This window comes from Engystomops pustulosus, chromosome 5 (genome assembly GCF_040894005.1).
Source record: "Engystomops pustulosus chromosome 5, aEngPut4.maternal, whole genome shotgun sequence".
NCBI lineage: Eukaryota > Metazoa > Chordata > Amphibia > Anura > Leptodactylidae > Engystomops > Engystomops pustulosus.
In genome coordinates, this window is record NC_092415.1 from 133,310,616 (window position 1) to 133,335,257 (window position 24,642).

The window sequence follows — 24,642 nt, forward strand, 5'->3', positions numbered from 1 at the left end:
CCTGGTCATTAAGGGGTTAAAGTCACAGGGCTCCCTTCCTCCCACAGGTCACTTGCTCTCCTACAGGAGTTGCCACTACAGGGGCCCCTCTCCCCACATAGTAACCATTACAGTAGCCCCACTCCCTCCAGAGCTGCCATTAAGGGGCCCCTCTCCCCTCATCTCCTCAAGTGGCTGCTGATGGCCATGATCCATCCCAGGCTTCAGCACATCACGCTGCTCCTTCCCACTGAGGCACCGCGCACTTCCTCTGCGAGTCCCCACACTGATGCCTGCCGTGGCGGCTCGCACAAATGACGTCATTGTGCGCGTCGCGGTGGCCAGCATCAGACTGCATCCTCTGCTCGGACTCGCAGAGGAAGTGTGTGGCGCGGCTGTGCCGGTCCTGTTATCAAGTGTCCCGGCCGAGATTGGCCGCTGCCGGAAACAATGTCCATCAGCACCCGATCATTGTTAAATTAGGCATAGACGGCCTTAGTCCTATGCCCTCCTAAATATAATAAGTGTGGCGACCCGGGGCCCACTGGTGGTTTCTCCGGTAATCCTGTGGGCCAGTCCGACCCTGCCTAAAATTGTATATAACTACTATAATACTGCTACTACATATAAGAGTATAACCACAATAATACTACTCCGGCATACAAGAATATAACTACTATAATACTGCTCCTACGTATAAGAGTATAACCTCAATAATACTACTCCGGCATACAAGAATATAACTACTATATTACTGCTCCTTCGTATAAGAGTATAACCTCAATAATACTACTGCGGCATACAAGAATATAACTACTATAATACTGCTCCTACATATAAGAGTATAACCACAATAATACTACTCCGACATACAAGAATATAACTACTAAAATACTGCTCCTACATATAAGAGTATAACCACAATAATACTACTCCGGCATACAAGAATATGACTACTATAATACTGCTCCTACGTATAAGAGTATAACCACAATAATACTACTCCGACATACAAGAATATAACTACTAAAATACTGCTCCTACATATAAGAGTATAACCACAATAATACTACTCCGGCATACAAGAATATGACTACTATAATACTGCTCCTACGTATAAGAGTATAACCACAATAATACTACTCCGACATACAAGAATATAACTACTAAAATACTGCTCCTACATATAAGAGTATAACCACAATAATACTACTCCGGCATACAAGAATATGACTACTATAATATTGCTCTTACGTATAAGAGTATAACCACAATAATACTACTCCGGCATACAAGAATATAACTACTATAATACTGCTCCTACGTATAAGAGTATAACCACAGTAATACTACTCCTGAATACAAGAATATAACTACTATAATATTGCACAAGAATATAATTTCACCCTATTTGCTTGCAATGAGTTTCAGAACAGAATCCAAGAACATTGAGGCACATTTCCTAAGCAGTCTGTCACAGAATTCTGGCGTAGACTGCACATAAATACATCTGCAAACTGGCTGCACATGTATTTATAAAATGTGTGGGCTATTATTGTGTCCGGCTGCACTTTGCAGGCCGTGACACAATTCCATGCACAGAAAGGCGCCTTACAGAGCGCACTCGTCCGACAGAAATGTGGCGCAGGCCCCTTGAAGTGAGTGCACTAATCTACTATTTGTAAATGTGGCCCATTGTGTGAGTGTACACTTACCAGTCAAAAAGTGACAGCATATGCTAGCAATCACGTTATAAGATCCATATATATATTATATATAGATGAAGTACAAATAGTGAGATAATACTGTGTATGACAAATGCAACTGAATTCATTCTATATAAAAATACGGCCAGTGGTACAAAAGCAAGGTTGTTCAGTCATGCACACAACACGTATCTACCGGAATGACCGTTCCGAATGCTGAGGAGCAGCAGTGAACGCTGCACATCAGCAGCTCAGCATGTTAGTACCACTGCATGACATTCAGGCTGGTTATTCTGGCAGACACACTTGTGAGACGGGCCTAACACCATTTCATATTAAAAACTCCATATAATAATTACACACATATATCAATAAGGGCTTATTTAGAAGTCAATAGCGCAGGCACTATAATCATTTTCTCAATTCAATGCTGCTGTTCTGATTGGGGCACCTCCTCCCTTTTAATAAAATATACATAGTTGTACACTCAAACACACCTTCATACACATATGTATATACTTACAACATATGCACATCTTATACACCCACATACAGTATATACACATCTTATACACACACAGTATTACACACCATATATGACATGTATACAATATCAACACAGCATATACACATATACAGTACAGTGGGTATGAAATGTATTCAGACCCCTTTACATTTGCAATCACGCGCGGGCAGGGCGTTGTGCGATCGGGCGCGGGAAGTGTGCAATCGTGCGGGGTGAAGTGTACGATCGTGCGCATGGGTGGAAGTGTGCTATCGCGCGCGGGGGTATCAAAGGGAGGGGGGCATCACGGGAGGGTGATCGCGGAGGGGCGCGGCCCGATCGCAGGGGAGTTGTTGCCAGGGGAGGCGACCTGGTGGGGACGATCGCGGGAGCGGGCCCATCGTGGGGGGGGGGCTATCACGTGGGGGGGAACCATCATGGGGGATGGCATTATGGGAGGGGCATCACGGGGGGCCGGGGGCATCAGCCAGCCCCCCGCTCAGTGTACAGCCAGCCAGCCCCCCCGCTCAGTGTACAGCCAGCCCCCCCTCAGTATAAGCCAGCCAGACCCCCCGTCAGTATATATCTAGCCAGCCCCCCTCAGTATACAGCCAGACAGCCCCCCTTAAGTATACAGTCTGCCCCCTCTCAGTATACAGCCAGCCCCCACTAAGTATACTGTTAGCCCCCTCAGTATACAGCCAGCCACCCCCACTCAGTATACAGCCAGCCAGCCCCCCCTCAGTATACAGCCTGCCCCCCCCTCAGTATGCATCCAGCCTGCCCCTCTCTCCCTCAGTATACAGCCAGCCTAACACTGTTTATGGGAGGGGCATCACGGGGGGCCGGGGGCATCATGGAGGGCCATCACAGGGGAAGATGATAACGGGGGGGGGGCATTGCGGGGGGGCCCAATCGCAGGGGGGGCCATCTGGGGGGGGGGCAAGATGGTGGGGGCTCTGAGCTTGATCCAGGGAACCCCGCCTATAATCCGGCCTTGTCCTATGCACAAGAGTATAACTACTATAATACTGCCCCTATGTACAAGAATATAACTACTATAGCACTGCCCCCTATGTACAGGAATATAATTACTATTACTACTACTATGCCCCCTGTATATAGCTAGTTCTCCCAGTATACAGCCAGCCCCCCCCCCGTATAGAGCCAGCCAGTCCCCCCAGAATACAGCCAGTGCCCCCTCAGTATACAGCCAGCCAGCTCCCCTGCAATATACAGCCAGCCTGCCCCCCTTCCGTATACAGCCAGCCAGCTCCCCCTCAGTATACAGCCAGCCAGCTCCTCCTCAGTATACAGCCAGCCAGCTCACCCTCAGTATACAGCCAGCCAGCTCACCCTCAGTATACAGCCAGCCAGCTCACCCTCAGTATACACCAAGCCCACCAGCTCCCCTCAGTATGCAGCCAGCCAGCTCACCCTCAGTATACAGCAAGCCCGCCAGCTCCCCCTCAGTATACAGCCAGCTCCCCCTCAGTATACAGCCAGCCAGCTCCCCCGCAATATACAGCCAGCCTGCCCCCCCAGTATACAGCTAGCCAGCTCCCCTGCAATATACAGCCAGCCTGCCCCCCCCTCCGTATATAGACAGCCAGCTTCCCCTCAGTATACAGCCAGCCAGCTCCTCCTCAGTATACAGCCAGCCAGCTCACCCTCAGTATACAGCCCAGTATACAGCTAGCCAGCTCCCCTGCAATATACAGCCAGCCCGCCCCCCCTCCGTATACAGACAGCCAGCTCCCCCTCAGTATACAGCCAGCCAGCTCACCCTCAGTATACAGCCAGCCAGCCCACCCTCAGTATACAGCAAGCCCGCCAGCTCCCCTCAGTATACAGCCAGCCAGCTCCCCTGCTCAATGTACAGCCAGCCCCCCGCTCAGTGTACAGCCAGCCAGCCCCCCGCTCAGTGTACAGCCAGCCCCCCCTCAGTATAAGCCAGCCAGACCCCCCGTCAGTATATATCTAGCCAGCCCCCCTCAGTATACAGCCAGCCCCCCTCAGTATACAGCCAGACAGCCCCCCTTAAGTATACAGTCTGCCCCCTCTCAGTATACAGCCAGCCCCCACTAAGTATACTGTTAGCCCCCTCAGTATACAGCCAGCCACCCCCACTCAGTATACAGCCAGCCAGCCCCCCCTCAGTATACAGCCTGTCCCCCCCTCAGTATGCATCCAGCCTGCCCCTCTCTCCCTCAGTATACAGCCAGCCTAACACTGTTCTCACCTTTCCAACTCTCCCCTGATGCTCCGCTACTTTATTCAGTCCAGACAGCTCCGTGTGCTCCCGTAGGCCCACAGACTGATGTGAGCCGCTTGCAGACGCCATATTCTGTGCATGGCCGATGCACAGAGCTGTCACTGCCGGCCGGACTGGATAAAGTAGCGGAGCTTCGGGTAAGCGTCAGAAAGCTGAGTACAGCATTTATTATCTTCAGACCGGCACCTCTGGCCCCAGACCAGCCCTGCACCAGTACCAGAGCAGTCAGACCACCGGGATTTCCCCTGGTGGGCTTAATGGCCTGTCACATAATAACGATGCTATCGATCTCTGAGAATTCCCTTGTCTCTTGAGGGCGCGTTCATACGTTGCGCTTTGACCTGCGTTTTCATTGCGTTTGAAACGCATATACAACAGCTGAGGAGAGGTGATTTGCCTAATTAAATCACTGTTAACATGTCCATTTACAAAACGCATTGCAAACGCGATGTTAATGCACGCGTTAACAGCGCGTTAAAGTATGCGTTTTGTTAACGCATGCGTTAACATTGCGCTAACAAAGGAAAACGGTAATGTAATCAGGCAAATTACCTCTCATCAGCTGTTTTAATGCGTTTCAAACGCATTGAAAACACAACCAAAACGCAATGTGTGAACGCGCCCTGAGGGGTACAGCAAAAGGGGACACGCTCACAGAGCCCTATGATGATTGAATGCACTCTCCAACCACCATCACTCTCATACAGACAAGTACTGGAGCCAGTGTTCCCGCCCTCCTGCGTGATGTCACGTCTTGTGATTGGTGATCTAGGAAGGCTTGTTCTGAGAGGGGTGGAGCATGCTCTTTAAATAGCTTTACAAAGATTGGCCGTGCTGACACTGCTAATTTGATTGCTGCTAGACACTATGCCCGATCTCCCCTTGAGGGACAGAGGAAAAAGACAAACTGGTGAAACATGTAGCGGCAGAGAGAATGTATCGATAGGCAGCATAATGTTGTGATAAAGATGGTATTGGGAATGTAGCAGGGGATGAGGATTTAAATAGTGGGAGAGACTAAGGACTTAGTGGTTACCAGAACTACTGTGATAGAGGCATAAAGCCTGCAGACAATTATCTGGAGATGTAGGACTATAACTGGCAGCAGTCTTGTAACAGTGATCACACTCCTAAGTGTCTGTGAAGGCAGACCTGACTCGGATCACTACTATGACATATATACATTTGTTGAGCTGTTATCTTGTCTATTCCCACCCCTCCCTTGAGTGTGAATACTGTTCTAATGAGTTGTTATACTAGCACTCCGTATAAACTGCTGAAAATAATGCAGATATATAAGTGCAGTTTATGAATTAGGGAAAAAACACATCAACAAAAGCGGATCCTTTGTTTTGTGTCTGTTTGTCATTGTATTGTTCATTTTAATAATAAAAGTTATGTTTTAACAGTCTCTCTAAACACAATCACTATACTCTAATGTTGACCGTTTGCACATAAAAGAACTTACAAAGTCTGCCATAAAACTGGCGCAAGGCCTTTGGTACATGTGTACATGTGCACTATTTGTAATGCCTATTCTTCATGAATCTGGCGCCCTCTGCCCTGCACCGCACCTTAAGGCCCCTTCCACACTTACATTGCAGATCGCGTCAGAGTTTGATCAGGGAGCGATCAGGGTTTGGTCAGTGAAAATCTGACATTTTTCATCAGAGTTCAATCAGGTTTCAGTCAGTTTGTTCAGTGTCTCAGTTTTTCACATGCGTTTTTTTGTGTTTTCAATGCATTTTTCACACACAGATAACATATGTGAAAAGGACTCAGGACTAAGGTCTATCTTTTCTATGGCAATTGATCAGTGAAAAACACATTGCACTTGCAAGTGTTTCAGAGTACAAAGCGTTTTTGATGCATCTCCATAGACTTGTGTGGTGCGTTTTTCATGTGTGTGACTTGCAAAAGTAGAGCATGTTGAGATTTAAACACTTATTAAAAAAATGAACGTTTGTGCGTGAAAAATAAAGCAAGTCTGAAAAAAACTATTGATTACAATGGGTCAGAGTGCAATGCAAGTTCAGTGCATCAAAAGCACGCACAGAACATGCGTGTGAAAAACGCAAGTATGAAAGGGGCCTTGGGCAGCAATCACACAAACGGCATACTTTCGCCGTTCGCTGCATTCACCCGGCGGGCATATGTTCGACGTGATGGAGAGGAGGAGGAGAAGTGACCCACTCCTCAGCTATGCATGGCGCACGGCACCGTAACATGGGGAAAGATAGTACAAGTCCTATCTTTTCCCTGGTATGGTGCCGCTGCATGCAGTCATTGCCGTCTATGGGGGACGTATATGTGTAAAAAAAAGACACCCCCTGATGGGCGTGTGAGTTCAGCCTTTTTTAAACCCAGCGGATGTTAGAGTACACAGATCTGACTTTATGCAGCCCAATAGCTTCAGACCGTATTGGAGAAATAGACAGAAGTAAGTAGAGATGAGATTCCCCCTCTGCCAACATTTCTTATCTGAACTGCTGGTACGTCAGGGTACTTAGACACATGTGTACTGTTATATAGATTTTATTCTGTACAATGTGCAGAATAGTACATATATTATGGTGCATATCCTTCATTCTTTGTGTGGCAGGTAGGTTGACCAGGCTCACTGACACTTTGGTCCCCGTAGCAGCTGCTATGACTGCTACCCCTTTATGCTCTGCCTTGTATCCTATAACGTCACTATGATGGACTCACATCACCGGCACTGTGCACGGTCTGTAAAATCCTTTACTGCATTCCATGACAGGATTATTTATATGCACTTTAATATACATCAAAATATTATCCCTCCACCCATTAATATATATGCATATACACACGCAGACAGTCATCTACAGACACACAAACTTTGACACACTACATATTACATATCTAATCAAGGCTACATGTTTAAGAAGAAAAGATCACCCTACATGGGCTACAGATGATGTAAGTGAGGCTGTGCCATCCAGCCCCAAGATCAATCGGCCCACTTCCAAGTGTGTTCAATGGCCAGTCTGACCCTGATGTCAGTAGTGTTTGTAATCAAAGGTTAACTATTTGCAAATTGAATAATATACACTAAATATTGAACACTGTGCTATCGTACACATGCCAATTAATAGTTTATTTAGTTAAGAAGCAATTGCAAAGTTACAATTGTAAACGCAGTTACAATTTGCTGCAAACTCGTAGCCCATGCAAAGCAGGGCCCTGAAAAGCCCTAGAGCGTGGCATGCAAATGAACCCACCCAAAATATAGACTTCATTTAAAAAAAAGACTAAAAGGCATTGCCCTTATCCTTAAATGGCTCCATTGGCTAATAAGTAAACTTATATTATATGCATCTCACCTGATGTGAGTCAAATGACACTAAGGGGCAGATTTATCAAGCTGTCTGGAAGTCAGAATATTCCTAGTTGCCCATGGCAACCAATCACACCTCTGCTTTAAAATATTCATGAGAGGTGGTAAAATGAAAGCTGAGCTGTGATTGGTTGCCATGGGCAACTAGAAATATTCTGACTTCCAGACAGCTTGATAAATCTGCCCCAAAGAGTCCAATGAGGCTATTCAGTGGTTACTGCACTCCCCTGCTATCACCTAAGCATGAGTAAACCACTGCTAAATCACAGCTAAACTTACAAACATATAACAAAAAGTAACATTGCTGATAATTATTAGGAACATTGTAAAAACTATTCAAATGAGAAGCTAAAGTATTTTTCTGACTATGAAGTAAAGTGAAACTTTCCCAAGACTAATGCTGCTGACTGATGTATTTGACTATAATTTGACTATAAAATAAAAAAAATTAAGAGCTGGATTTCTCGGCCACATAATGTCAAATGTAGAACTTTAATGCTGCTGTTGTTGACACAGTTTTCACCTATATAAGCTATTAATACAGGTAGTACTGTAGTTTCCTCTATTTCATATTAAACCAGACCTTGCATATAACAGCACAGTTATAGGTAGGACCCTACCATCCTGTACATATACCCCTGGATCCAACAGATCAATAGCATATAGGTATATAGCATATATGTGTTGCATTGTATTCTGTTTTGTATTGCAGTCTGTATTGTAGTTCTGCTATGCGCTTTTTTAAATGATGGTATTTTTGGAAAAGCTTTACATATCAAAACAATTTTTACTTAGTTTTTTTCATGACATGTGCAACTTCTTTAACTTGATATTATAGTTTTATTAATTGCAGATTTTTTCTTTATAAAATTAGGCAATAAATGACTACAAATGTGAAAAATAAGCTTTTTTTGTCAATTTTCCAATGAAAGCTTTTTTTTTAATAAGTAATTAAACTGAATACACTTTTACCAAAATATGTTATCAATATGTACAGCATCATTCCATCACTTCCATATTGTCAAAAGCAACATGGGATGTTCTTTTGTGGCATCTTGGTCATGAGACAAATTTATTTGCTGAATTGCCAGATTAAATTATTTTTATACTAAGTAGTAGGATTGCCTTGTTAGTAACTGATTTCAGCTGTGTTCAGCTGTCACTTTCTATGGCTATTTTTCATGTATTTAATACTTTTTCCCTGTCATTTCTCATTATGGCACATTTTCATAACTTAATTTACAGACATCTGTGGGTTTTTTTTCGTGTCAGTTAGGATTGGATGGGTCAATCCTAGAGATGAGCGAATCATATTCATATTGCTCCAATCATCTTTAAATTGGTAGTCCTGAAAACAAAGTTCCCATCTCTAGTCTAGTTTTTTTCCCCTAACCTGTTCCCCTTCCCCTAACCTTTTATAAAGTTTGCCTGAAGGAAAGCAGAAAATATACCAATTTAGTTTGGGGGCTAAAAATTATTTTATATCAAATCTAGTAAATTGGTGTTTGGGCTCAGCTAACAGGAAATGAATCATAATTACACTCCATACATTGTTAATCTGGTAAATGACTATTTTAGCTGCAAACATCTGCTTTTAAGTCAATATCTACATATGTGTATATAGGCCCATTTCCAACGACCATCACTCCAGTGGTTTTAATGGTAGATTAGTTTTCTGGCTGACTGTGCATGGTCTTTTAAGTGCAAACTGCTTGCACAGGTGTTTAAAAAGTACCTGTGCCCCATTTGTGTCACATGTTTTGTGCACTGGACTATTATTTGCACTATTCTTCAAACGACACAAATTTCTGCACTGAAATGGGCGTTTCGATTCTCAGCCGGACCATTTGCCATATTTATCATGCAAAGTCCTACAGAAATGTGTTTCATTCCCTATGTTAAAGGTGCACTCTGTTGTGGCAGTGCAGAGGACACCAGATTCATGCAGAACATGCACCAGAAATCCTGAATCTGGATCAATCTGCACTATGCACAGGCAAACTGCATATAGCGCATATAGTAAATGTGGATGTTGCTAACTGTGTAAGAAGGCTAACAGATGTTTAGTAAATGCTTGTTCAAGTATGCTAGCATAGCTGAAAATAATTTGGCTGATTAGAGAAGCTATAAAACTGACCTTCCTTTGAGCTGATTGAGAATCTGCAGCATCACATTTGTTTGTTCTATGAATCTCTGAGAGGAGAGCACAAACAGGCTTGAACCAGAGTAAAAAGAGAAGTGGAGGCCCTGCTTCACAACTAAGCACCAAGAGTCTCTAGTTTGAGAAACCAATGCCTCACAGGTTCTTAGCTCAAGGATGCTTGCCTTCAGGGCAGAGTGACAAAGAAAAAGCCATATCTGACTGAAGGAAAAGATTAATATGGGCAAAAGAACACAGGCATAGGACAGAGGGACAGTTAAGTTTGAGGTGTTTGGATCAGACAGAAGAATATTTTTGAGATGCAGATGAGTGCCTGACTCTAACTTGCATCTCGGATTGCTTTGGTGCTGGTAAAATGGGAGATTAGTACAAGGTCAAAGGTAGGCTATCACTCCATTTTGCAATGCCATGCCATACCCTGTGGACAGCAGTTGATTGGAGCCAATTTCATCCAACAACAGGAGAATGACTCAAATCACACCTTCATATTATGTGTGACTTATTTAGGGAAGAAGGAGGCAGTTGGTATCTGTAATGGAGTGACCAGCCCAGTCACCAAATTTCAACCCCATTGAGCTGTTGTGGGAGCAGCTTGACCTTATGGTACCACAGTATGGCAGTATATGCTAATCACACATTGTAATGAAAAAGTTAAAACGAGGCAGCTTCGGGTCTTTGGAAAGATTTACTGACTATGGAGAGGGCTCAGCCAGTGAGCCCTCTCCATGCACCCACACACGACGTGTGACGTACTATTACGTTACACATCGGTAAGGGGTTAAGGAATCCTTGAACTGGGATGATGGATTTGAAGATTTCTTCTTCATTCCCCTGCTATGTGTACAGCCACTACAACTATGGGTTCCTGTGGAATTCAATCTGCTCAGTTAAACAACTGAGTAGTAGATCAAACTTCCAAATGTGTTTTCAGTTATGGGGATATGTCATTATGCTTGGCAGAGGTTACATATTTTTTAAGTCCAAAATGAAGAAGACAATTTCTATGTTATCAAACTATTAGGAAAGAAATTGTACATGGATTGTAACTAGAGATGAGCGAACATACTCGTCCGAGCTTGATGCTCGTTCGAGCATTAGCGTACTCGAAAATGCTCGTTGCTCGGACGAATACTTCGCCCGCTCGAGAAAATGGCATCTCCCGCCGTTTTGCTTTTTGGCGGCCAGAAACAGAGCCAATCACAAGCCAGGAGACTCTGCACTCCACCCAGCATGACGTGGTACCCTTACACGTCGATAGCAGTGGTTGGCTGGCCAGATCAGGTGACCCTGGAATAGACTAGCCCCTGCCTGCGCTGCTCGGATCATTCTGTGTCTGGATGCCGCTAGGGAGAGAGCTGCTGCTGGTCAGGGAAAGCGTTAGGCTGTTCTATTAGAATAGTGTTAGGCAGGAGCGATTCTACAAGAACCCAACAGCCCTTCTTAGGGCTACAATAACGTTATACATTTTTTTTTTTTTTATTTGTAGCTAGTACCATATTGTGAGGAATTTGCAGGGGGACTTGCTACCGTTGTGTTTAGCTCTTAGTGACACACATATCCACCTCAAACACCAAAGTGGGAAAATTTATTAGGGGTTTGATTTCAATTAGGCACAGTCTGCCATTTACTTTTTATTTTACGTTTATATTTTCATAACTCAGCGTCATCTCATCTGGCATAGCAGTGTGCTTTCATACTTGGCTAGAAAATAGCCATAGGAGAATCCAAACGGCTTACTTAGGCCTCCAATAGCGTTATATATTTTATTTCTGGTTGATCTGCTGGTGGCTGTCCTTGCTGTAGTGCATCTACTACCATATTGTGAGGAATTTGTAGTGAGACTTGCGACCGTTGTGTTTAGCGCTTAGTGACGCACATATCCATCGCAAAGACCGAAGTGGGAAAATTTATTAGGGGTTTGATTTCAATTAGGCACAGTCTGCCATTTACTTTTTATTTTGCGTTTATTTTTTCATAACTCAGCGTCATCTCATCTGGCATAGCAGTGTGCTTTCATACTTGGCTAGAAAATAGCCATAGCAATAGGATAGCATCGTTTAGTTTTAAAAACTAAAAAACACAAAAAAAAAAAAAAAAATACAAAAAAACACAAAAAAAAGTTAAAAAAAAATTAAAGTTATAACTTTCATTTTCAAAATGTTTAACCCGAGGGCTAGGGGTAGAGGACGAGGGCGGGGACGTGGGCGTCCAACTACTGCAGGGGTCAGAGGCCGTGGTCCTGGGCGGGGTGAGACACCACCTGCTGATGAGGGAGCAGGGGAACGCCGCAGAGCTACACTCCCTAGGTTCATGTCTGAAGTTACTGGGACTCGTGGTAGAGCACTGTTGAGGCCAGAACAGTGCGAACAGGTGATGTCGTGGATTGCCGACAATGCTTCGAGCAATTTGTCCACCAGTCAGTCTTCCACGCAGTCCACCCATGTCACCGAAATCGGCACTCCTCCAGCTCCTGCACCTCAGCCTCCTCCCCCCCAGTCTGCCCCCTCCCAGGAAAATTTGGCATTTGAACCGGCATACTCTGAGGAACTGTTTTCTGGACCCATCCCACAGTCACAAACCACTTGTCCGGTTGCTGCTGAGCAATTTTCCGATGCCCAGGTTTTCCACCAGTCGCAGTCTGTGGGTGATGATGACCTTCTTGACGTAGTGGAAGAAGTGTGTAAAGAGGTGTCCGACGATGAGGAGACACGGTTGTCAGACAGTGGTGAAGTTGTTGTCAGGGCAGGAAGTCCGAGAGGGGAGCAGACTGAGGGATCGGGATGATGAGGTGACAGACCCAAGCTGGGTTGAGAGGCCGGGTGAACACAGTGCTTCTGAGACGGAGAAGAGTCCTCGACCAGAACAGGTTGGAAGAGGCAGTGGTGGGGCCAGACGGAGAGGCAGGGCCAGAGCAGGTGCATCAGCGCCAAATGTGTCACGTAGTGAAGCTCCCGTGGCGAGGGCTCCCGCGGCGAGGGCTAGATTTTCAGAAGTCTAGAGGTTCTTTAAGGAAACACCGGATGACCGACGGACTGTGGTGTGCAACCTTTGCCAAACCAGGATCAGCAGGGGTTCCACCACTACTAGCTTAACTACCACCAGTATGCGCAGGCATATGAATGCTAAACACCCCACTCAGTGGCACTAAGCCCGTTCACCTCCGGCCATGCACACCACTGCTCCTTCCCCTGTGTCAGCTGATAGTCAGCCCCCTGCCCAGGACCCTGGCACAAAAACCCCATCGTCGCCTCCACGATCCTCCACAGCATCCACCAGCGTTCAGCTCTCCATACCCCAGACGCTGGAGCGGAAAAGGAAATATAGTGCAACCCACCCGCACGCCCAAGCCCTTAATGTCCACATCTCCAGATTGCTTAGCCTGAAGATGCTGCCCTATAGGCTAGTAGAGACCGAGGCCTTTCGCAACCTCATGGCGGCGGCCGCCCCTCGGTATTCGGTCCCCAGCCGCCACTACTTTTCCCGATGTGCCGTCCCAGCCCTGCACCAGCACGTGTCAGACAACATCATCTGTGCCCTGACCAACGCCGTTTCTGACAAGGTCCACCTGACCACAGACACGTGGACGAGTGCTGCCGGGCAGGGCCACTATATATCGCTGACGGCACATTGGGTTAACTTGGTGGAGGCTGGGACCGAGTCTGACCCTGCGGCTGGTCATATACTGCCGACGCCAAGGATTGCGGGGCCTACCTCGGTCCAGGTCTTTCAGGCCTACTATGCCTCCTCCTCAGCACACCCCTCCTCCACCTCCTCCTCCGAACTACCATCCGTGGGCATGGCGCCATCAATCGCTAGCTCTAGGCACAGCAGCAGTGCCGTCGCTAAGCGACAGCAGGCGGTGCTCAAACTGCTGAGCCTAGGCGATAAAAGGCACACCGCCCAAGAACTATTACAAGGCATCACGGCGCAGACTGATCTGTGGCTGGCACCGCTGAACCTGAAGCCAGGCATGGTTGTGTGTGACAACGGCCGTAACCTGGTGGCGGCTCTGCAACTCGGCAGACTGACACATGTGCCATGCCTGGCCCATGTGTTAAATCTGATAGTTCAGCGTTTCCTCAAGACATACCCCAATCTGTCTGATTTGCTCACGAAGGTGCGCCGCATCTGTGCGCATTTCAGGAAGTCCAGCACAGATGCTGCCACTCTCAGGGCAGCGCAGCGCCGCCTCCAAGTGCCCGCTCACCGACTGTTGTGCGACGTGCCCACGAGGTGGAATTCAACATTAACCATGTTATCCAGAGTTTACCAGCAGCGCAGAGCGATTGTAGACTGCCAGATGTCAACTTCCACCAGAACTGGTAGTCAGGTCAGTCAGCTTCCTCAAGTCTACAATGAGGAGTGGACGTGGATGTCTGATATCTGTCAGGTGCTGAGTAACTTCGAGGAGTCAACACAGATGGTCAGTGGCGATGCCGCCATCATCAGCCTCACCATCCCGCTGCTTGGCCTGTTGAAAAACTCTCTGATCAGCATGAAGTCGGAAGCTTTGCGCTCGTCACAAGAGACGGGGGAAGAAGATTCCCTTGTTGATAGCCAAAGCACCCTCAGTTCTGTTTCTCAGCGCATATAGGAGGAGGTGGAGGAGGATGAGGAGGAGAATGTTGGTGAGACACAAGAGGGGACCATTGTTCAGTCCTTCACTGTTCAGCGTGTATGGGCAGAAGAAGAGGAGTTGGAGGAGGAGGAAATGGGCAGTCAGGCCAGTGAGGGGAGTGAATTCTTGCGCGTTGGGATTCTGGCGCATATGGCAGATTTCATGCTAGGCTGCCTATCCCGTGACCCTCGCGTTCAAAGAATTTATTCCAGCACCGATTACTGGGTATTCACTCTCCTGGACCCACGGTACAAGCAAAATCTTTCCACTCTCATCCCTGGAGAGGAAAGGAGTGTGATAATGCATGAATACCAGCAGGCCCTGGTGCACAAGCTGAAACACTATTTCCCTTCTGACAGCACTAGCGGCAGAGTGCGTAGTTCTGCGGGACAAGTAGCGAGGGAGAGTAGGCGAGCAGGCAGCTTGTCCAGCACTGGCAAGGGTACGCTTTACAAGGCTTTTGCCAGCTTTATGTCACCCCAGCAAGACACTGTCACCTGTCCCCAGTCTCGGCAGAGTAGGGCTGATCTTTACAGAAAGATGGTGAGGGAGTACGTAGCTGACCATACCATCGTCCTAAATGATCACACAGCTCCCTACAACTACTCGGTTTCAAAGCTGGACATGTGGCACGAGCGGGTTTTCAGTGCAGCTGGTGGCATCATCACCGATAAGCGTACACGCCTGTCGACTGACAGCGCTGACAGGCTGACGCTTATTAAGATGAATAAAGCCTGGATTTCTCATAATTTCCTCCTCATCCTCATTTTCCTCCTTCTCCTCCTCTTTGTACACTAAAGCAGAGGAAACTGGCTATTTTTTGACAGGGCCCACTGGCTCTAGCTATAGTACTTTATGCATTTAATTTTTCTGGAGGGCCACCTACCCGGTCCTCTGTTTTAAACAATTTTTGGGAGTGCCACATACAGGCACTCAATCTATTTCATTTTTCTGGAGGGCCACCTACCTGCTCCTCTGGTTTGAAAACTTTTTTGGACTGCCACATACAGGCACTATCCAAATTAAATTGTCTCCATAGCAGCCTCCACACGTTGTCTCCATTGCTACCTCCAAAAGTCGTCCATATAGCTGCCTCCATACATCGTCTCCTTATCAAACGAGGTGTGATAAGGCAGAAATTTGGGTTGTTTTCATGGATTCCACATCAAAGTTGTTAACTTTGTCGCCACCCTGCTGTGTTATCCACAAAATATACTGGCAAACTTTTACCATTTACGGATATTATTTCAGCGCTTCTGTTTACATTCCCCTCACCCGCCATATCCCAAACTTATAAGAACGCTACTACACTTAACTTGGTGGAGGCTGGGACCGAGTCTGACCCTGGGGCTGGTCATATACTGTCGACGCCGAGGATTGTGGCGCCTACCTCGGTCCAGGTCTCAAAGGCCTACTATACCTCCTCCTCCTCCCACCCCTCCTCCACCTCCTCCGAATTACCATCCGTGGGCATGGCGCCATCAGTCGGTAGCTCTAGGCACAGCAGCAGTGCCGTCGCTAAGCGACAGCAGGCGGTGCTCAAACTGCTGAGCCTAGGCGATAAAAGGCACACCGCCCAAGAGCTATTACAGGGCATTCCACATCAAACTTGTTAACTTTGTCGCCACCCTGCTGTGTAATCCACAAAATATACTGGCAAACTTTTACCATTTACGCATATTATTTCAGCGCTTCTTGCGCATCTGTTTACATTCCCCTCACGCGCCATATCCCAAACTTATAAGAACGCTACTACACTTGATCTTATACAAAAGGTTCTTAGAAGTGCTGTTTGGGGAGTAGCCTAGAGACAGGGGCTTGGATTGGCGAAAGCTCGCCTGGAAGCGGAGCGCCAGCTCCATCCCAAGATCCAACTAACATAGTTTTAACTGCAGCACCTTTAATCTACTACTAGTTCACTGCCTTCATAATAATAATAATAATAATCTTTATTTATATAGCGCCATCATTCCGTAGCGCTTTACAAATCATAGGAAACAAATACAAATGTAATGTAACAGAGCACAACATTTGTATGGAACAACAGGAGTGAGGTCCCTGCTAGCCAGAGCTTACGGTTTATGAAGATAGTGGGGTAACACGAGGTAAAAGAATATTTAATGGTCAAGCCATTCTTCTTAGGGAATAGAACAAAATATAATAAATGGAATTGCTGTCGCTTGAACCACTCAGCCGTCATCTTATATACCAGGTCCAGGGTGAATGGGACTGCAGAGAAGTCTGGTGCCTGTTGGTTGCTGGATAATAGATGGGAGGATGACACAGGACGGGTTAGTAGAAGAGTTAAAACTTCATGCAGTTAATGAGTGTTATAGGCTTGCCTAAAGAAATGGGTTTTAAGAGCACGTTTGAAACTTTGGAGGTTAGGTATTAGTCTGATAGTCCGGGGCAGAGCATTCCATAGAATTGGTGCAGCTCTAGAGAAGTCTTGGAGACGCGAGTGGGAGGTCCGCACTAGGGTACAGGTTAATCTAAGATCACCGGCGGATCTAAGAGCACGGGTTGGGCGATAGACTGAGATAAGAGAGGAGAGGTAGGGGGGTGCAGCATTATACAGAGCTTTATGGATGAGGGTTATTATTTTAAACTGTATTCGAAAGGAGACTGGCTGCCAGTGCAGCGACTGGCATGAACTGTAGGCATACATGGTCCCCTTATCAAACGAGCTGTGTCAGGCAGAATTTTGGGTTGTTTTCATGGCTTCCACAACAAACTTGTTAACTTTGTCGCCACCCTGCTGTGTAATCCACAAAATATACTGGCAAACTTTTATCATTTACCAATATTATTTCAGCGCTTCTTGCGCATCTGTTTACATTCCCCTCACCCGCCATATCCTAAACTTATAAGAACGCTACTACACTTGATCTTATACAAAAGGTTCTTAGAAGTGCTGTTTGGGGAGTAGCCTAGAGACAGGGGCTTGGATTGGCGAAAGCTCGCCTGGCAGCGGAGCGCCAGCTCCATCCCAAGATACAACTAACATAGTTTTAACTGCAGCACCTTTAATCTACTACTAGTTCACTGCCTCCATACATGGTCCCCTTATCAAACGAGCTGTGTCAGGCAGAATTTTGGATTGTTTTCATGGCTTCCATGTTAACTTTGTCGCCACCCTGCTGTGTAATCCACAAAATATACTGGCAAACTTTTATCATTTACCGATATTATTTGAGCGCTTCTTGCTCACCTCCTTTGGTTCCTCTCTGCCACCCATTGGTTTTAAGCCTGAGTCCATTTGGGGTATGTTGCCAAGACACTCTCTAGCCTGCCGCTGCCTCTGCATGCCGTCCCCTATAGTGTCAGGGTCAATTATTGGATGTTTTAGATGCTATCTAGCTTCATTCTGTCACTCTGTCATGGCCATGCTGTTGCCCATAATTTTGGCATAATGGTGCGTTTAAGCAGCCTCAGAGGCATCCATGCATGCTGCCCCTGCTGTTTCCTGTCCATTTCCGTGGTGTTTCCATCCTTTTCTGAGGTTTCCAGGTGTTTGGCCAAGCTTAACTGTGCAGAGCCTTGGTCCCCTTGAAAAATGCTTGAGTGTCCCATTGACTTCAATGGGGCTCGTTATTCGAGACGAGCACTCGAGCATCGGGAAAAGTTCGTCTCGAATAACGAGTACCCGAGCATTTTAGTGCTCGCTCATCTCTAATTGTAACCTAACCTGATTGGTAAAATGATTATATTTGTAATTTTGAAACGCAGGTCTAGTTAGAGGGTAAATAAATTTATTTTTGGAAGAGATCTGACGATTTATTTCAACTTATCTTATATATAAATAAGAAGATGAAATCTTTTGTTACAAATTCCGTTTATGTAAGAATTGTTTTTACATGCGGCATTTAAACCTTCTGGTAGTAATGGTTTCAATTTGAAAATTTCCCATTTGATCAATACTTTGAATCTATTAGGGTTAGATTCAGGTATAAAATCAATGATACTTACGGTACTTTCTCCTTTATGGTGTATCATAGTATGTCTTGACAACCCATGTTTTATTTTTTTGTGGTTAATATTAACCATTTCCCACAAAAGGACGAAAAGGTACTACACTGCGGAAAGGGACTTTCCACAAACTGCAGTACTCTTATTTCCAGCTTCTGTCACTGGTTCTCAAAGGGGGCTGGTGCAACAAGCAGCAGGTTGTGAACCCACTGTGCTATGTAACTGTTTTGACTTTGGGCCACACACTAATGGCGTTATCCCTGGACCTCTTTGGTATCCTCACCTTTTACCCCTATACAGAGATCTGGACTTTGCTACAGAAAGATCTCAAGGCTGATACCTCCTTATGATGGTCCCAGTATATATAGCAGCTGGCCCAGCGGGCACAGAGATAACGGTACATGGTTTCAAGGGGTCAGGCAAGGCGGGTATTAAGTAGCAGTTCGTTATGAAGGAAGGCAGCATACAATCAGAATCCAGAGGACAGGCAGAGGGTCATGGAAGGCAGCACAGGTTTAAGAAACAAGGTGGGGTCGTATAACAGGGAGCGCAGATCAAATCGGAGTCAGAAATAAGCCAGGGATCACACACAGGTAGCAGACAGAAACAAACACCATAGAGTAGGAATAGCAAGCTAGGAACCTTTGCACAGGCACAGAGAAAAGGGCATGCTGGGGTATATGGCTGGAGGTGCCCACTGATAGGCTACTTCTTTAAAAAAAGAGAGAGACCCCGCTTGCACCCTAAGGCTAGAGCTAGAGCATGGTTGGACTCAGAGGCTGAAGGTAAGCCTACTACAGGTAACTCAACCAGAGACGGAACCTGTCGCCAACATTACAGTATCCCCTCCCCTTACGCCTCCTTAATTAGGGCAGGGGAACAATGTTCTCCCCCGGTTCCCAAGACCTCTCTTCAGGACCGAATCTCTTCTAGTCTACCAGATAATTCCTTCTGCTCCTTCAGGTTTATCTGCTGAAGAACGTCAAATAGCCCTAGGCATCTGGGAGCAAATATCTTCAAATTTTTTTGGAAGATAGCCAGACCCTGGCTCCTGGAGGAGGCCTTCATTTTCTATCTGCATACTTTTTCATACAAACTGTTACCTTGACAATAATGGATTAAGTTTGCTGCCAGATGTGAAAAAATTAACCACATGCCTCATTAGCTGCAGGAACCTCAGAGTTAGCTGGTACAGGAAGAGGTACACTAGGATGTAGGTTGTAGACAGTGAAGAATGGAGATGCAGTAGTAGTTTCACTAGTGTGGTAGTTATAAGATAATGCGGCCAAGGGGAGTAGCTGCACCCAGTCATCCTGTAGAGCAGAGACGAAGAGTCGGAGGTATCCCTCAAAAATCTGACACGTTCAACTTGACAATTGGATTGCTGGTGATATGCAGAAGAGAAATCTAAGTTTACTCCCAGAAGTTTACATAGTGCTCTCTGGAATTTTCATCTGAACTGGAAGTGATAAAATCAAAAGAATGGAGAGCGGCACAGTGGATATAACAAAAGGATTGTAATCCAATGCGGGTGCAGGCTAGCAAAGTTTGACTCACAACCTCGGGGTTACCAGGATATCCAAAACAGGGAAGCAGCACTCCAAAAAATTTAATTCTTTATTCACATGTGGACAAGTGCAATGTTTCAGCTAACTCAATGGGGCAGATTTACTTATCCGGTCCATTCGCGATCCAGCGGAGCGTTCTCTGCCCTGGATTCGGGTCAGGCCGGGATTTATTAAAGCAGTTCCTCCGCCGTCCACCAGGTGGCGCTGCTGCGCTGAAAAGCATCGGAACGCGCTGGAGTTCACCGTCTCGGGCTGAGTGAAGGTAAGTACAAGCTCCGCGACAGATTTTTTGTTTTAAATGCGGCGGTTTTTCTGAATCCATCAGGTTTTCGTTCGGCCAAGCCCCCCCGATTTCCGTCTCGTGCATGCCAGTGCCGATGCGCCACAATCCGATCACGTGCGCCAAAATCCCGGGCCAATTCAGGGGAAATCGGCGCAAATCGGAAATATTTGGGTAACACGTCGGGAAACCGCGAATCGGGCCCTTAGTAAATGACCCCCAATGTAGTCATTTTCAAGCATTGTGAAAGTGTTATAAGGCGAGTTTAAATCCCCCACAGGATATGACATCATCATTAGTAACAACAAGTGAAATAGCTATTACATATCGGTGTTGATTATAAGTGTACAAAATACAGGGGTGTATATTGGCAATGAAGGGCAATACAATTTGACACATTCCAGTGTAAATAAAATTAGATGCAAGTACCGAAAAGGCATTCACCATCATTCATCGTGCTGGTGTGACAGTGTTTGTAAACACTAGGAGAGTGCATGTCCGGTGGTTGCTAAGAGACCACCCTGAAAAACGTGACTCTGGAACTAGAGACTGACTAGCGGGCTATGTGGCACTTCAAGAACCCACAACAAGAGGCCATACCTGTATATCATAGAAAAGTGACCCTGAACAGCGGCATCCGGACATAGCGATTGCTCGCTTTCAGTCCTGGCACTGTCATCACAGGTGTCACAGCGACTATCCTGAGAGTTTCCCTGGTATGTCGGCGGCCATCTTGGATCAGGGAAAGAAGTGTTCATGTCCAGTCAAAGGATATACAGGTAAGGGAATCCATTTTGTGTTCCGGGGATACTGTAGCAGTTGGTGTTGTCTCCTGGATGGTTTGTCCAAAGTCTGTATTTTCATGGTTCATCTCCACTCGTTTAGCTTCCGAGCATGTTGCCATGGTAACCTAAGGAGTCAACACACCCACTTCTGACCATGCATGCTATGGCCCTGACACTGGGTCCCTCCCATTGTGATATCCAATTGTCAAAATTGTGAGAGTTAATACGAGATACAAGATACAGCTGGTTGGAGCCTGGCAATGAATAGTGGTGATTGTCCCTTGGTCCCTTAAGAGGAGAGATCTAGGTGAAAAAAAAAACCAACCAAAACAATATGGTTAGTGTAATACATAAAAATCAATAAAGACACAACAATATTATACTTCCTAACATTGAAGTATGCGTAATGCATAAATAGGGTAGATTATGAGGACAGGCTTAGTTCAGAGTGTTTAGGTTAAAATTGATGTTTAAGCCAGTAGGCTGTAGCGAATTTAATCGATTATTCCATTCTGTCTCTTGTTTTCTTAGGGCCCTCTGTCTGTCTTCTCCTCTCCTTGGGGGTGTGACAAAGTCTATAATGCAGAAATTTAGCTGGTGAATCTTGTGTCGGGGAACGTTAGACCAAGATTAGAAGTGTTGATGGATGAACGATGATTATGTATTCTAATTCTACATTCTGTCGTTTCTCCAACATAAATTTTATGGCATGGACATGTCAGGAAAATAGATGACATGGACAGATCTGCATGTCAGGTGATGTCTGATGTTATACCTTCTAGCTGTCAGTGGGTTGGTGAAGGAATCGTCTTTTAGCATATGGTTGCAATTTTCGCAGCTCATGCAAGGTTAACAACCCGGCTTAAGGGTCATGGCAAGGTTCAATTTTTTATCAACAGGGCCAATATCACTCTTAACAAGGCAGTGCTTCAGGTTCTTGGGCCTATTGTAGCAAAATAAAGGTGGTAATTGAAATTCCACACTATTGCTATGATACTGTGATAAAGTGGGCCAGTGTTTACGTATGACCTTGGAGATGTAGAGACTATGGGACCCACAGGTGGATACAAAAGGAATCCTCATTGGTTTATTTCCATCTTTTGTTTTTGTTGTTAATAATGTAGATTTGTCCATAGTCTTTGCTCTATCCCTGTGTCCAGAGACTAACTGAATAGGGTAGCCCCTGGACACAAATTTATTAGACATTTCTGCCAATTTAGTGTTAACCCGTAGTTGTACGTCCACAATTCTCCGAACCCTAATCATCTGACTGTATGTGAGAGAATCCATGAACTGGAAGTGGTCAGAGACTATATGAAGAGGACGTCCACTCAGGAAAATGTTCTGAATAAAGAGATTTGCCTTCCGAGAAGTGAATGGATGACCAGACAGAGTAATGAAGTGTGCCATCTTGGAGAAGCGATCCACCACAACCCAGATGGTAGTACAATCGGCAGAAGGAGGCAAGTCTGTGATGAAATCCATGGCAGTATATGCTGCCAAGGCCTACAGGAACTGGTAAGGACAGAAGTAAGCCTGTGGGTTTGGAATGGGAACTTTAGTTCTTAGCACATTTAGAACATGCAAAGACATATTCCCATAAATCCTTAGGAAGCATAGGCCACCAGTATTGACGTGAAATAAAGTCCAGAGTCTCATGAGTTCCAGCAAACTTAAATGGTGTCCCCAGGATAGGATCTTTTCTCTGTCAGCAAACCTAACATATGTCTTTCCAGGTCGGATGAACCTGAAGCAGAGAGAATTCTTGAAGGTTCGTTGATGTGCTGAGGGTCTTCTTCCTTATCTATAATCTCAAAAGATCTGGAGAGAGCATCAGCTGTAATGTTTTTGTCAGCAGGACAAAAATAAAGCTCAAAATCAAATATGGCAAAGAACAGTGAGCGACTGGCTTGACAAGTGTTCAAACGCTGTGCGGATTGTAGGTAGGTAAGATTCTTGTGGTCTGTATAAATAATTACATGGTACATAGATCCCACCAAGAGATGTCTCCACTGTTCCAGGGCTAACTTGATGGCCAAAAGTTCTTGATCTCCAATGGAAAAGTTTTTTATGCTGAGGAGAAGAGCTTGGAGAAAAAGCCACAGGACAGAGATTTACACTTAGCATTCTTTTGGAACAGATGAGCCCCAGCACCGATGGATGAGGAATCAACCTCCATGAAGAATTGTCTTGTGACATCAGGATGATGAGTCAGGAGTCCAATTCTTTGCATTCAGCCTCTTTTTAGTGGCCGCTACCTCTTGTGGTGGTCCCAGAATAGATAGCAGTTGGCCCAGCGGGCATAGAGACAGCAGTAGTTTATTCCAAGGGATCAGGCAAGGTGGGTAGTCAATAACAGACCTTAGTCAAGGCAGGCAGCACAGGTTTGAGAAACAAGCCAAGGTCGTTTACCAGGGAGCGCAGCTCAGAGTAAGGAACAAGCCAGTGGTACACACTGGTAGCAGACAGAAACAAACAGCCTACAGCAGGACAAGAAAGCTAGGAACCTTTACCAAGGGTGGGGAAAAAGGCATGCTGGGATATATGTCTAGAGGTGCATACTGATAAGCTTAGACAGCCTAGTTGGGAAACCCCCTTCTTCTATAAGAAAGAGAGAGAGAGATGCCTCCTGTGCCCATGGCCAGACATGGTGGCTGAAGGTAAGCCTGGGACGGGGACCAGAGGCAGAACCCGTCAACAGCGTTACTTGTTACAGCTATGAATGGCGCTCCTCAACTTCAATACACTACCATTTGCACAGTGCCCATTACCACCGTAATGGGGTATTGGCACGCTAACAATAAATTATTTATTAAACTTTGCAGAGATTTTTGTCATTTAATCTTTGATTAATGTATAATTTTTCCACCAAAATTAATTTATTCTCCAAAAATAAATTACAATTTGTAAATTGCACTTCCATTTTGTATTAACACCTTCAGATATACAAACTATTTACTAGTTATTTTACATACATTGAGGGATGAAGTTTTAATAATGGGATAAAGTAATGGCTTGTACTTTTATTTAGGATTCTCAAAGTCACTTGAAAGCTGAGCAGCTCCCTAAAACGTCTGATTTACAGAATTTCAAGAAAAATGTAACAAAAAAAAAAATTACAACCAAAGTTCTGAGCTTCATAGCATCTTAGATGCAACATTCTGCCATTTCATTTTTTTCCAAAACTAAGCGCAAAAGATATCACCCAAACTTTTCAAAGAGACTCCGATTTCTTAGTAAATACGGGTGCAAACTCCAGTTTGGACCTGTAGGCCAGGTCTGAATTAGTGGGACTTTTTGCTATAGTCTCCGCTGGTTTTCTGGACAATAGTAGGAGGCGGGGCAAGAGATATTGGCAAGATAGCAAAACGTATAAAACTTGGGTCGGTACGATTATGGGGATACCAACTTTGTATAGGTTTTATAATGTTTTCA

The 24,642-nt window shown here is 45.5% G+C and overlaps 2 long non-coding RNA genes across 2 annotated transcripts in view; both read left to right on the top strand.

The window, feature by feature from the left end:
* LOC140134187 (uncharacterized) overlaps positions 1-22,721 on the top strand; it is a 93,588-nt gene extending 70,867 nt beyond the window's left edge. Inside the window, exon 5 of the long non-coding RNA XR_011856106.1 lies at positions 22,428-22,721. This is a non-coding gene — a long non-coding RNA (uncharacterized lncRNA). The remainder of the gene's footprint in view (positions 1-22,427) is intronic.
* A 226-nt stretch (positions 22,722-22,947) lies between these two features.
* On the top strand, positions 22,948-24,028 carry LOC140134188 (uncharacterized). The gene is made up of 2 exons (XR_011856107.1): positions 22,948-23,150; positions 23,229-24,028. It is a non-coding gene; the product is annotated as an uncharacterized lncRNA (long non-coding RNA).
* Positions 24,029-24,642: the final 614 nt, after the last annotated feature.